Consider the following 12,563-nt stretch of genomic DNA (forward strand, 5'->3'; position numbering starts at 1 on the left):
ATGCTCTCCAATGTTAATAGGTCAGTTTTGCACCAAAAAAAAATGAAAGTAACCAAAAATGCAATTTTTCACTTTTGCAAAAAGCAGTAACTGCATCCAGTTGATTCAACTTTGCAAGTTTCCCCACGGAAGAAAGCAGTAACTAACAAAGCCCACGGAAGAAAGCAGTAACTAACAATTTAGTCTAATCATTCAGACTCTGTATAGTCCTTCCTGTATATTTTTTCCCCCTAATACCATTTATTTTTTCTACTAATTTTTTTTTTTTAACAATGTAAACAGCAGTTTCTTCCATAATTTAGGGGAGTAGATATAAAAAAGATTGTTTCACCAGTAACTTGACTCTGCCCGCAGGGAATCATATGACAAGTTGTAGAAAAAGCTTCTTTCTGGAGACTAGCAAACCTGGCAGACTCAGCGCGTTCAGAGTGTAGAATACACGTGCAGCTAGCTGCATGCGCGTAAATTCTGCAGAGGACTGCACAGTAACTAGCTAAACACTGCATCACATCACAGTCATCACTTGCACAGTATTGCAGGTCTGGTACAGTCTGAGTGATCATGTCAGTGCTAACCATGCTGTCACACAGTTTCTGCGGTCCAGGCATGCCTGTAAATCTATCATGAATTGCAGAGGAAAAGTCATGGTAGCCATGGCTTTGGTCAGAACCAGAAAATCTCAGAGGTGAGCTGAAAATATATTGAAGGGAAATGAGCACTAGTATTAATACACTAACGTTAGTCTAACGTTAAATGTAGGCCCTATAGGTCTACCGCTTACCAGATCTAACGTTACAGAGTAGTATAGTTAACTGTTTAGTGTTAGACAAAATGTCAGTAGGCCTAATCTAACGTAATAGATCTAGGTCTAGCACTAACATTGGGCATAGATCTGTAGTCTAGCTTAAGTGTAATGTCAGAGTTTGACTAGGATCTAAGACGAAGAGACTTGATATTTTATTGTCTAGTCCAGCCTGCAGGGTCATGTGTCAGGGGCAAGGCCGGGCACTTCAAAGTTCAATTAGGGTAGGCCTACATGTAGGGTTGGACCTACTACAAATCGACCGCCTAATGTTTATTTGCTTCATAAGAATATTTAACACTGAAATTCACGTAAAAAACTTGACCTACGTGATTGAGAAAATCCAGCTCTATCAAATGCCGTTAATCCCTTTTCGATTCGAAGTTTCAGTGCAAAAATATCGCCGACGAACTTGCGTGGCCTCGTTTCAGCTCCCCGCGGTAAATCGCGTTTTTAGGATCGACCGCTGATTTTGCATTGACAATGCACGTAAACCGAGTTGTATTGAACACCGTGTTGTACGAAGCTTTTTAGAAGCCTTTTAGAAACTTCCATAGACATTACATTGTGCTGTCATTACGATTCGGTGAAAATATTCATTCAAAATTTTGTCCTTGATTAAAACCATTAATGAACAGTGAATTATCGCGTTTTCCCACACCATCCTAATCTACATTCAAAGCCAATCCATTTTTATGTGCTTTGCGCGCAGAGAAGTGCGTACTAAGTGTTCAGTGCGCGAATCATACGCGGTCGGTTTCAATAAGGGTGGTCGATATGTAGTAGGGCTACTATACCTTATTTTTACACAGAATGCCATTCAATCGACAAGACCTAGTCTAGGTCTAGCGTTAGGTCCTAGATCTTATAGATCTAGACTAACCAGAAAGTAGAAGAACTTTATAACCTGGTGGTGGTAACAATTCTCCTCCTATGGTCATGTGACATGTGCAGTTACTGCTTTTTTCCATGGGGAAAACAGCACACTCCTGGCCGTCTGCAGTTACTGCTTTTTTCCGTGGGGAAACTACCCAGAAACAAGGGTGAGCCACCGCAGTAACTGCATTTTCCTAAATAACATTTTAAAAATAATGGAAACATATTTTTTTCCTAGGTATTGTTAGACAACTAGGTATGGTGCATAATCATACCACAAAATTATTTTTGAATGTTTCTGTGTTTTTAAAGAATCTGCAAAAAACACAAAATCGCATTTATCTCAGCTCAGCAGTTATGCAGTTACTGCTTTCTTCCGTGGGGGGGCAGTTATGCTCAGGTGAGTGTGAGACTTTACCCCCCCCCCCCCGTCTTTTGTTGCTGATTTCATCTGAGGAGCATCCCGAAGTTTACTGATGTATCATTTAGAGCACTAATATCGCAAAACAAATGTTGTAACTGGCCCTGTCTCATTCTTGGAATTGTCATTCATCCACAGGAAAACTTAACTTTTTGACATGGTTAAAGTCCTATTGAAGAGTATAGATATTCCAATGAGTAGGCGTGGCACATGGCAACATGGACAGCCCATTTCTACATGTTAACTTCATTCGAAGTATATTTTAAAACATAACACCAAAGATTCCTTCTTTTGACATACTACTGCGTAAATGTCGTTTATGACAGCTCACAAAATGGCATCAAGTATATAAAGTCTGCTTGAAGTGCAGAAAGCTATCTCACCACTCTCAAACTCTTGTACATTGTACGAACCTGGATATGGACATTGTATTTTGAAATCAGTGATGAGATTGTGAGTGTGCTTCAAATCACTCGTGTATCGATTGATACTGACTAGACCCTCAGAGTTGTTCACCCAAGCTATAATGACCGAATCATCTCGACAAACAGCTGGGTAGGCATCCGACATGATCACGTCCCCTTTCTTCAATACATTCGGCTCCTTCCCCTTACTATCAATACACACGACAACTGATGCATGCTTCACTATCAGATTCCCTGTGTTGTGAAAGGAGATTATTTGGCACGGTCCATATCAACCATATTCATCAAACATTATATCTCTGACGGCCTTGCCACCCTGTGAGGTAAATATCTGGATTTTACCGAGTCCCCAATAACTAACGTAGATATTATCATCTCTATCAACAGCTAGATCATCATCCCGTCCTCCATAATATCTTATCGTCTCGAACGTGACGTCGAGCTTCTCCCATTGTGGAGTGTAGAGTGACATCTTGCCATGTACATCACGTACAACACTTCGACCATCAGACAGAAATCCAATGTTAGTGACTCTGACATCATTCAGCACGGTCTGCTGTAACTCGCCATCAGGGCGGTACAGATGGATTCTGCCGTTCAACGAACCCACCGCCATCTTACCGTCTGGTGCGCAAGTCATACAGCCCATGCTTCTTCCGCTCGGGAGCTTTACTTTTGCTCTGACATCCCACGTGTAACCTTCCAACTCTCCAAGAGAAGGTTCATTGACCTTCTCATATCTACGGAACGAAATTTTCTGAGCTCGTTCCGTCACACTTCTCGGTGATTGGTTGTCAGGATCATCTCGTCCCAGAAAGCTCTTCAAATTCTCGCACAGCGTGTCGTGTACTAACAAAGCGTCTTTCTCCAGCAGTTCATTCATTCCATTAGTTACCAGCTCTTCCAAAGCGGTCATGTGACTGACTGTATGCCGACTCTCCATCTCCATCTCTTGGAATTTCCTCTCGAATTTTTGAGACCATTGTTTCAACTGGATTTTCAGGGCTTCTCTACTGTCTGACAATAGCTGCATGTATTCCTCATACGTCTTATCGATGTCCTCATTAAGTTTTCTCAGCATACTTGCTATTTCATTGCGTTGTGTCTCTATGAAATCGATATGGTTTTCAATGGTTGTTTTCTTTGATCTTACTCTTTTTTTCAACTCATTGATATTTTCCATCAATTTCTCCTCATGGATAGCTGCCTCTTCGATATCATGTCCTGCTTTTGAGTGTCTTAACATCCCACACTTACAGCAGACGTACTCCCGACATCCCGTGCAGAAACACTCCTCATCCTCGCTGGGATGTTTCTTGCATTTCCGTCGCATCTTAAGCGGAACTTTTCCCGAGAGCACCTCGCTCACAGGTACCACTTCGTGGTTGGAGAACGGTTTCCAGATAGAGTGGCCTTTCTCACACGATTGACACATGTATTTCCCGCAGTCCTGGCAGTAGGACACAGCTGGCGGTTTTTCGTCCATCTCACAAACTGTGCATGTATGATTCTTGATTTTTACTTTTTCCACGAGAGAACTTAGCGGTACATTTGTTTGTAACTTCTCCACATCTCCACTAGGCAGGGGTGTTCCTCTCCTGCATATAGGACAATTTATACTGTCCTTGTCTGACTGAGTTTCAGATATTCGTTGAAGACATTTTTTGCAGAACGTGTGCGAACATATTAGTGACTTAGGTTGGTTGAAAAGATTCAGACAGATAGGGCATTTCAGGTTCTGGCTGATGATCTGGTGAAACGTTGCCATGGTCTCTATTTCTCTGATAGCAAAAGAAACACAAAGTGGTAAAAAACATCGATAAATACCATTAAAAAAAAACATTTACCTAATAGAAGAGGCGAAAGTTCGTTCGAAGCATGATGTTAGAATGTATGCATTCCCAAAACCGAACGAAATAATGAAGCACTATCTAAGATACAAGCGTGAATGTTTTCTTTCTTTTAATAATATTTACTGAGGATGCTTTATTTTCGGGTTCAAAGAAAGTTCTTTATTCATGGTTCATTTGACTGGAGGAGATCGGATTAACGTATTGGGTGGGCCCGTCGTACGAAAACGTAGAATGAAAGTAGATATTACTCGTTGATACTCTTAAAGAAGAATTCGTAAAACAAGAATGAGTTGTATTGTATTGCAATACACTCATCAAAATATATTAGGTAATTTGATTCGAGTAGCTTACGGAGGGATGACTCTTTGAATCGTGATCCTGTGTATTCATATGAACAATAACATCATCCAATGATGATGTTTGCAAAAGTTATCATGTAAAAAAAAAATATATATAATGTGAGCGAAATAAGAGATGACAGAATCCTATGTCAATGAATGTAAATTTACCTGTTTGTAGGTAGGCCTATTAAGTGTAACAAGGTGTCCTTCAATCCATACAAAGTAACTTTATCCTCGGAAGATAGTGTTATAGATGTTTTTTTTTTTTTTTCATTGCATCATGAAGATGCTGGCTTCCTTGGTCTTGGCAGACACGGACGGCCGCAAGTACTTTTTCTCATTGATCTCATATGTCAGGAACTGAGTTAGGCACAGAGGAAATATTTGTTTTCGAATATTCCAGTGTCAAAATGGTGCAAGAAAGAAGTGAATGAAAGGAAATGAGTATGAATAAAAGGGCCTATAATCCCCTGTGTGAATGAAAGCAGTCAGGTTTACAATCACCTTTGATTCGATGTTCTTTCGTCTGAGTTTTATATATACATGGAGAAAGAGAAACGCTCTTGAAGACAATGAGACAGATTTGACTGCCACAATTGGCTTCCTGTGTACCATTCCAACCATATAATCCTGTCATCAACCCCATCTTTATTTGAACGCTTAAAGTTATCTTGGAGGCCTTCGATGAGATGCTTTCATTATTTAGAGTAGCATCATTTTATCGGTGATTAGAATGCATCTGTCTCAGTTTTGGATGGCAATCTCGAAGATGTCTGACCTTTACAAGTTCATTTATTTCTCCGATAACGATCCTACTTCTTAATCTCTTAGCACAAATATGTGATAAGATTGTTAGACGTTGATCTATTTACAACAGAGACAATGATTAATATCTTTATTCTACAGCATATTGTTTCATGGTGATTGATGTACCTTTTTTTCTGTTTGCCTAACTGTCAATTGCATTACGAATATAAAAAGAGGTGTGGAGGTGGGACTAAACATGCTCACAAAATCACGAAAGTCGGGGACAGAAACCTATTGACAAAAGAAAAGAGAGAGAGAGAGAGAAAACAAAAACAAGGGCACACAATTTTGTGCATATTCAGTGGTTATGCGTCACGATTGTGGATATCGTTTCGTATAGTAGAATACTTACCAAGTTATGCTGTACTTCCGGGTTCAATACTGCCGATTTATGTCTGACTCCGAAGCACAAATTATATACACAAGCTCATGATCTGCTACCTAATCACCGTGAAGGAAAGTGCGAACACATATTAGACTGAATGTGGTCTTAATTTTACGACCTACGCAAAATGATCCTATGAAGAGTACGTTTTCCAACAGACATATGTACTACCCAGCACTCACCAAAATGGCCGGGCAACTTTCAGAGAAAAGTCTGTATTCTTTGTGACCTTCTCGCTCTGACACGTGATAAAAGCGGGTTTTCCCCGCATCCAAAACACTCTTTTAGTGTATACCTGATATCACAGCGCATAATGAAAGTTCAAATTGCACATTCCTCGTGACTATGTGTTCAAGGCACAGTAGGAAAAGTTAATTATGAAAAGTAAACAATGATTACATACTTGTGATATATGAAATTCCCTGTTGATTCGTCAAAGAACTGGGGGCACTGGAATAGTAGATAAGACTCCAGATTCCTAATCGGAGGACCCTAGATGGAATCAAGCCCAGTGCTTACATTCTTGACAAGATTTTCACCCACAATGTCCCTCTCAATCCAGGTATATGAATGGGTAGCTGGCAATGCTATAGGGTAATAATATATCAATAACGACAGGGCCCTCTATTAGAGCAGTGGCACCACCGAAAAAGGGTACCCCGGTAAAGAAGGCATTGTCACTGATTATTACTTTAATGTTTATTAATACTTAAATACTAGCACTACTATACTACTACTTCTACTAATGATAATGATAATGATGATAACAATAGTCGAAATACCTCAAACAATAACGTTGGTAGTGCGTCTACGCCGATTGGCAACGACGCCTTCCCGCCATCAAATCAGACGAGCTGTTGAAACGTCCAGAATCGGACGTGAAACTGTTCTTGGAATTAAAACATAAAGTCCAGAAGAATTGATTTCATTTTGTACCTTTATTGATCGTTACCCGGATGAATCAGAACTTACATCATCTGAATGGTAATTATGGTAGTAGTAGTAGTAGTAGTAGTAGTAGTAATGATAATAATGATAATAGTGGTAGTAGTAGTAATACATATTATTAATATTATTATTAGTATTTTCTATTATCTATTATCTGTTATCATTATCATTATTAGCTCTGTGTGATGGATACTTCATGCAGTTCGATCATGTTTGTATCGTTTTCACACCAATGACTCACTGGCTCTGTGTTGCAAACCTAACACTGGCTTTGTCGCTGATATGATATACTCCACCGTTCACCACAATAAGGCATGTCAGGCGCAGAATAAAAAGAGCAGAATGTAAGTTGTGTTTGTTTCCTTTTTGTGAGTCGAACATCTATGTAGAGAAGGCCACAGCTATACATCGTAAGCTTTCTGCTCGTCTTTCTTGTCTAAATGCAATCGCAATCTCACCTTTCTTATTCTTATGTCTGGCGACATTTCTAGAGTGAATTGCCGAAACTAAATTACAGCAAAATGGATCGAGCCGATCGTCAACAGTTAGTTCTTATAAAGAAAATATTTCGGTCTATATAATGGAAATGACTTGATCCCTTCACGTCAGTATACCGTATAGTCGTCGACGCGGAGTTCAGATTGTGAAGGGGCCTATTAAGATCTGAGACTTTTGATGTGAATAGGTGCTGGCTTAGCATTGAATTGAGAAAATTCGAACTTTAAATTTCGTATGAGACATTAATACATGCCACCGCCTGCAAAAGACTTCAATAAAGTTATTGTAGGAGCGGTAGTGTTATGTTTGGACAACCATATCCGAATCATCAATGTTATTGAGCTATAAAACATACGATTTTTTTTTTCTTTCGATTAACAATTCCCTTTCCGTCGGGTTGGTTCATGAGACAATCTGGTGAGGATGTGTTAAAATTATGCTAAATCGATGCTGTTCACCAACTACAAGCATGGAATCTGATCTGTTGTTTTATAAATTTATCTTTTTATCATTTCTTCTGTTTTAGTTTCCATCGATTACCATTTACCGATGGGAGGGCATAATTGACATTGTGCAAATAAAAACGAACTGGTATAATAAAGAAAAGGGAAAACGGAAGATGTCACAGGCAATGACACACACACACACACACACACATACACACACACACGCACAAACTCTCTCTCACACACACACACACACATACTCGCACAAACACACACATATTAGCCTTATAACTTTAGCCATGATTTAATTTCGCCATAAACCTTTGACATCGATGAAACAAGCCTCTTATTAGCAAGAGTCACTATCAACAAAGAGGTTCCGTTGCTTAGCATACATACTGATATATAACAACCACACAAAATGCACAATGTACTTCATCAAACGGTGAACGAGCTGGGTTATGCTTCCGCAGTAAGGTCAATTTAATTTCCTGTCATGCACTGACATCCAGCAAAACAAAAACAAAACATTAAAAACAGTCAATCAAAACACCAGGAAGCATACAAAATACAAAACCTAAATCATATGCACTGCAGGTATACATACGTAACAACCTGTCCAGAAACAATAAAAAAGAAAGACAAACAAACAAACAAACAAACAAACAAACAATAGAATTGCAGTGACATGAAAAACCGCTTGTTGTGAAACATCTTAATGTTTCACTTAAAAGTCGCATATACATATCATATATTTTATTTATCTTTATTCATTTTCTCCCATAATTATTCATAGCATGGTGTCCCGTTCAAACACGTGATTTTCCACAGGGCCCTGTGTTGTAAATTACAGATTATTTTGAAACTTTAAATCCATCAATCAAATCAGAAACCTAAAGCATAAAGGTGATTTTTTGCAGTCATCTGATTACGTACAGCTGATCTGCTGAAAGGGGGGAAATGTATTTTCCTGGAAATTATTGTAGATATTGAGTATGTAAAAATAGAAGAATTAGGGTCGTGTCTGTGAGGATGTGAGTGCCAATTGGTGTGGTATAGACTATCCCTGTGTATCCTAACGCTCCAAAGTCAGTCGATTGAAAATACACGATCAATAGCTTATTCCCATACAAATATTGTGGAAATCAATTAGTGCATTGCAGCTACACACTTGTACTTGATATTTTAAATAATTTGAATTAAGGCATGTTTCGTGCGGCCTCAGAAAAAAAATAGAACTTTCTTTGTCATAAACCAACAACAACAAGAAGAAGAACGTGATTTAAGCAGTTTGAGTAGTCAGGATTGGCAATGATGAACTTAAAGCTCTTTGTCTAATGCAGCAACAGTTGGTGCTATAGATAAGGTTCCGTGACCAAGTTCTCAAAATATATTTCTAAATGAACTTTTGCCACCACAAGTAATACTAATCACAGGGAAGTAAAAGTGTGAAGTATCAAGTAATTGCAAGCATACAACAACCAACACCAATAACAACAAACATACAAATTGTAAAGGCAGAAGAAGCAAGGGGTAGTACACGAACTGACCAAAATTACGAGTTAAGAAGGAAAACATACATATTTCGTTGAAGATGCATCGGGTGAATTTACACTGAACCCTTATTGTTTCTGTTTCTGGAGAGAGTTGAGAGAGAGAGAGAGAGAGAGAGAGAGGAAGAGGGACAAAGACGACTATAAGTAATGGTATGTAACGCGGTGAATGAATGATCTGATTTCTCAATGTTACAATAAGTGACAATTGATTATAACGAAACATTGAAATGTCAGGAATATAAAAAGCAAAACAGTACACTAGAATGCAAATGCACTGTAAATATCAATCGTTTTATTATAGATTTTTAATCAAATAACAGGTATGAAAAAGTTCTCGTTTTGACCTGATATCAATCATTTTATGACAGAGCTCAACATAAACCTGTTCCTCCGGAAACCAGTTTGTGCCATTAAAACCTTTCAATCAGAAATGTTGGTATCCCCCCCCCCAAAAAAAAAAAAAAAAAAATGAATATAGGTATATTATACCCAAAGTAATAACGAACTTAAAAAGTCATCTTAAAACTTCGATACCCTATCAGGCCATCAAAGTATAATCTTGTTGGAAATTTGTTGATTGATATCAACTATCAGCGGGCACCGGACTACCGCTAATGTCTGGCCCTCTTCTATCATTTGTTGTACAGGACTGTACTAAAGGATATCAATAAAATGAAAATAAAATGAACAAAGCAAACGGTTTCCACAACTAATAGTACGCAACTTTCTGTAAATGACAAACTGTATTGTATGTGCTATACTAGTTTGATAACATCACCAAAGCATTTTCAAAGATATACATTAATAAGTTTGAAGCCAGTTGCCTTTTTTTCTTTTTGTTTTACCTATGACAACGCAGTGATTACAACGGTACAATTGGTTTTACAGTCTTACCAAGCTGATCAGAATATACGATAAATAATACGACTTTTATCAAACATATTTGTAATGATTGACAAATTGCCCTACATCGACGTAAATAAGCACTGAATTGATCAGTGTTTTAGTAGTAGCCATGATAAAAAAATCATGGGCGTACATACTCGAGCAGGATTCGAACCCACGAGTATGTACGCCCATGATTTTTTTATCATGGCTACTACTAAAACACTGATCAATTCAGTGCTTATTTACGTCGATGTAGGGCAATTTGTCAATCAATTGCAATGAAAACATCTCGACGGAAGAACTTCATAAATTTGAATATTTGTAATGCTTTGCTACAAAAAAAAAAATCAAATTGAGCCATTCCGTTACTTCAATTCTTTTATATTGTTCATATACAGTTTCTCATGTATTTTTGGTTTACCACATTTCAGAGATGCTCGGCACTTCAAAACTCCTTCGTTTCAACCAAGTGACATCAGTGGCTTGATATACGTCACTGTTTAACTCCAAATTTTCAAAAGAGAAATGAGCTACACGTATTACCTCTGCTGGAAACACAGTGTCTCACTAGACCACCGAGCTTCCGCTCGGCAGCAAGTGCTAGGCACTGCGTGTTTTTTAAACTAATTAAAATGCTTGCGTTGAAATGTTCTTGTATTGCAACAAATTGACAAAATTGTCCTACATGACATCGCTCGGGCCATCAAAGGATGAACTTTTTGGAAATTTTGTGGTCCGACATCAATTTTCAGCTGGTCACTTCGTGCCACCGATAATAGTGGGACCTAGCTGATTCTCATGTGAGTGTTGTACAAAACGGTATTATAGGATATCAATAAAATGATTATGAATTAACAAAGTGAACGCTCTCCGCCACCAACACTACGCATATTTCTTTAAATGACACAATTATACTATATCGTGTGTCATAATAGTTTGATAACGATGACGGTCATCATCAGACCATTTTTAAAGTTATACATTTAAAAATTATTTGAAGCTATAGTAACATTCTTTTTTTTCTTTTTTTTTTCTTTCTTTCTTACTTACTTACTTAGCTATGACAAATATGGTTGACGTTAGTTGTAATGTCCTACAAAGCTGATCAGGTTATAGGATGAATAATATTGACATTAATCAAACAAAATATCGCTAATAACTTCACTATAATCATAATAGTTTTATATACAACATTCCCTCATTTTATTAGGTCTACCGCATTTAAGAGGTACGGCACTTCGAAACACCTTGGTTTCAACAAGTGACTTCAGTAGTTTGAGATTCGACACTGTTCCACTCCAAATTAAGAAAAGAGAAATGAACTATTTTCAGACATCACAAATTGAAGAATTCTATCGAATTAAAATGTGGATAAATTGGATAATGAAGACGGAGAGAGAGAGAGAGAAGGAGCAAAGACTTCAAGTAATGGTACGTAACGTGGTGGATAATGATCAGATTTGTCAATGTTACAATGAGAGGGGAATGATTACTTGAGTATACGAAACACTGAAACTGCAGTTATGCAAAGCACAAACAATGCACGTCTCATAATTCAATTTCACTGTAAATCTTACCATTTTGTCATTGATTTCTATAGATTTACAAGTGTACAGAAATTCTCGTTTGTCTCGATTAATGACATTTTTTTTTTCACAAGGTCCCCACACTAACCTATTTGTCTGGTGACCCGTTAGGGCTTCTAAAATCTTTAAATCTGAAATGTTGGTGGCAAGAAAGTGATATGTACCGGCCTAATACGAAACACGAACATGACAATCCATTTTGAATCTTGAATTTTGCCCGATAGTGCCATCAAAGGATAACCTTTTTTTTTTTTTTTTTTTTTTTTTTTTAGGAAATTTGGTGTTCCGACATCAATTTTCAGCGAGGCACCGAGGACTTTAGTATGGGATATCACAAAAATGAAAACACCTTGCATGAATAGACAAGAGAACGCAATCTACTACCAACACTTCGCAATTCTCTGTACTTTACGACAAAATATTACGATATTGTGTGTGTAATAATAGTTAGCATTAAAACATGTTTAAAGATATACAATTATCGTAATAATAAGTTTGAAGTCAGTTGCATTTTCTAAAGCTATGACTACTCAGCGATGGATACTCTAAGCTCATCAGGTTATACGAGAAATAATGAACATATTTTATACTTCTTCTTGTTCATAGAAACATACAGCTTCTCGCTCACCTTATTTGGTATATCACAATATATTGAGAGATGCGTTTCTTCAAACCTTTTCTGCTTCAACGAGTGAAGTCACAGGTTTTGATATACTCGTTCACTCCAATTT

At 37.7% G+C, this 12,563-nt stretch overlaps 1 protein-coding gene and 1 pseudogene across 1 annotated transcript in view; one reads left to right on the forward strand and one right to left on the reverse strand.

The window, feature by feature from the left end:
* Window positions 1–560: 560 nt before the first annotated feature.
* Window positions 561–12,563, forward strand: part of LOC140247009 (uncharacterized) — a 42,179-nt gene continuing 30,176 nt past the window's right edge. The window contains exon 1 of the mRNA XM_072326315.1: window positions 561–685. The gene's annotated coding sequence lies outside the window, so the exon portion shown is untranslated. The remainder of the gene's footprint in view (window positions 686–12,563) is intronic.
* On the reverse strand, window positions 2,427–4,292 carry LOC140246520 (uncharacterized; annotated as a pseudogene).

Source organism: Diadema setosum, chromosome 3 (assembly GCF_964275005.1).
Source record: "Diadema setosum chromosome 3, eeDiaSeto1, whole genome shotgun sequence".
NCBI lineage: Eukaryota > Metazoa > Echinodermata > Echinoidea > Diadematoida > Diadematidae > Diadema > Diadema setosum.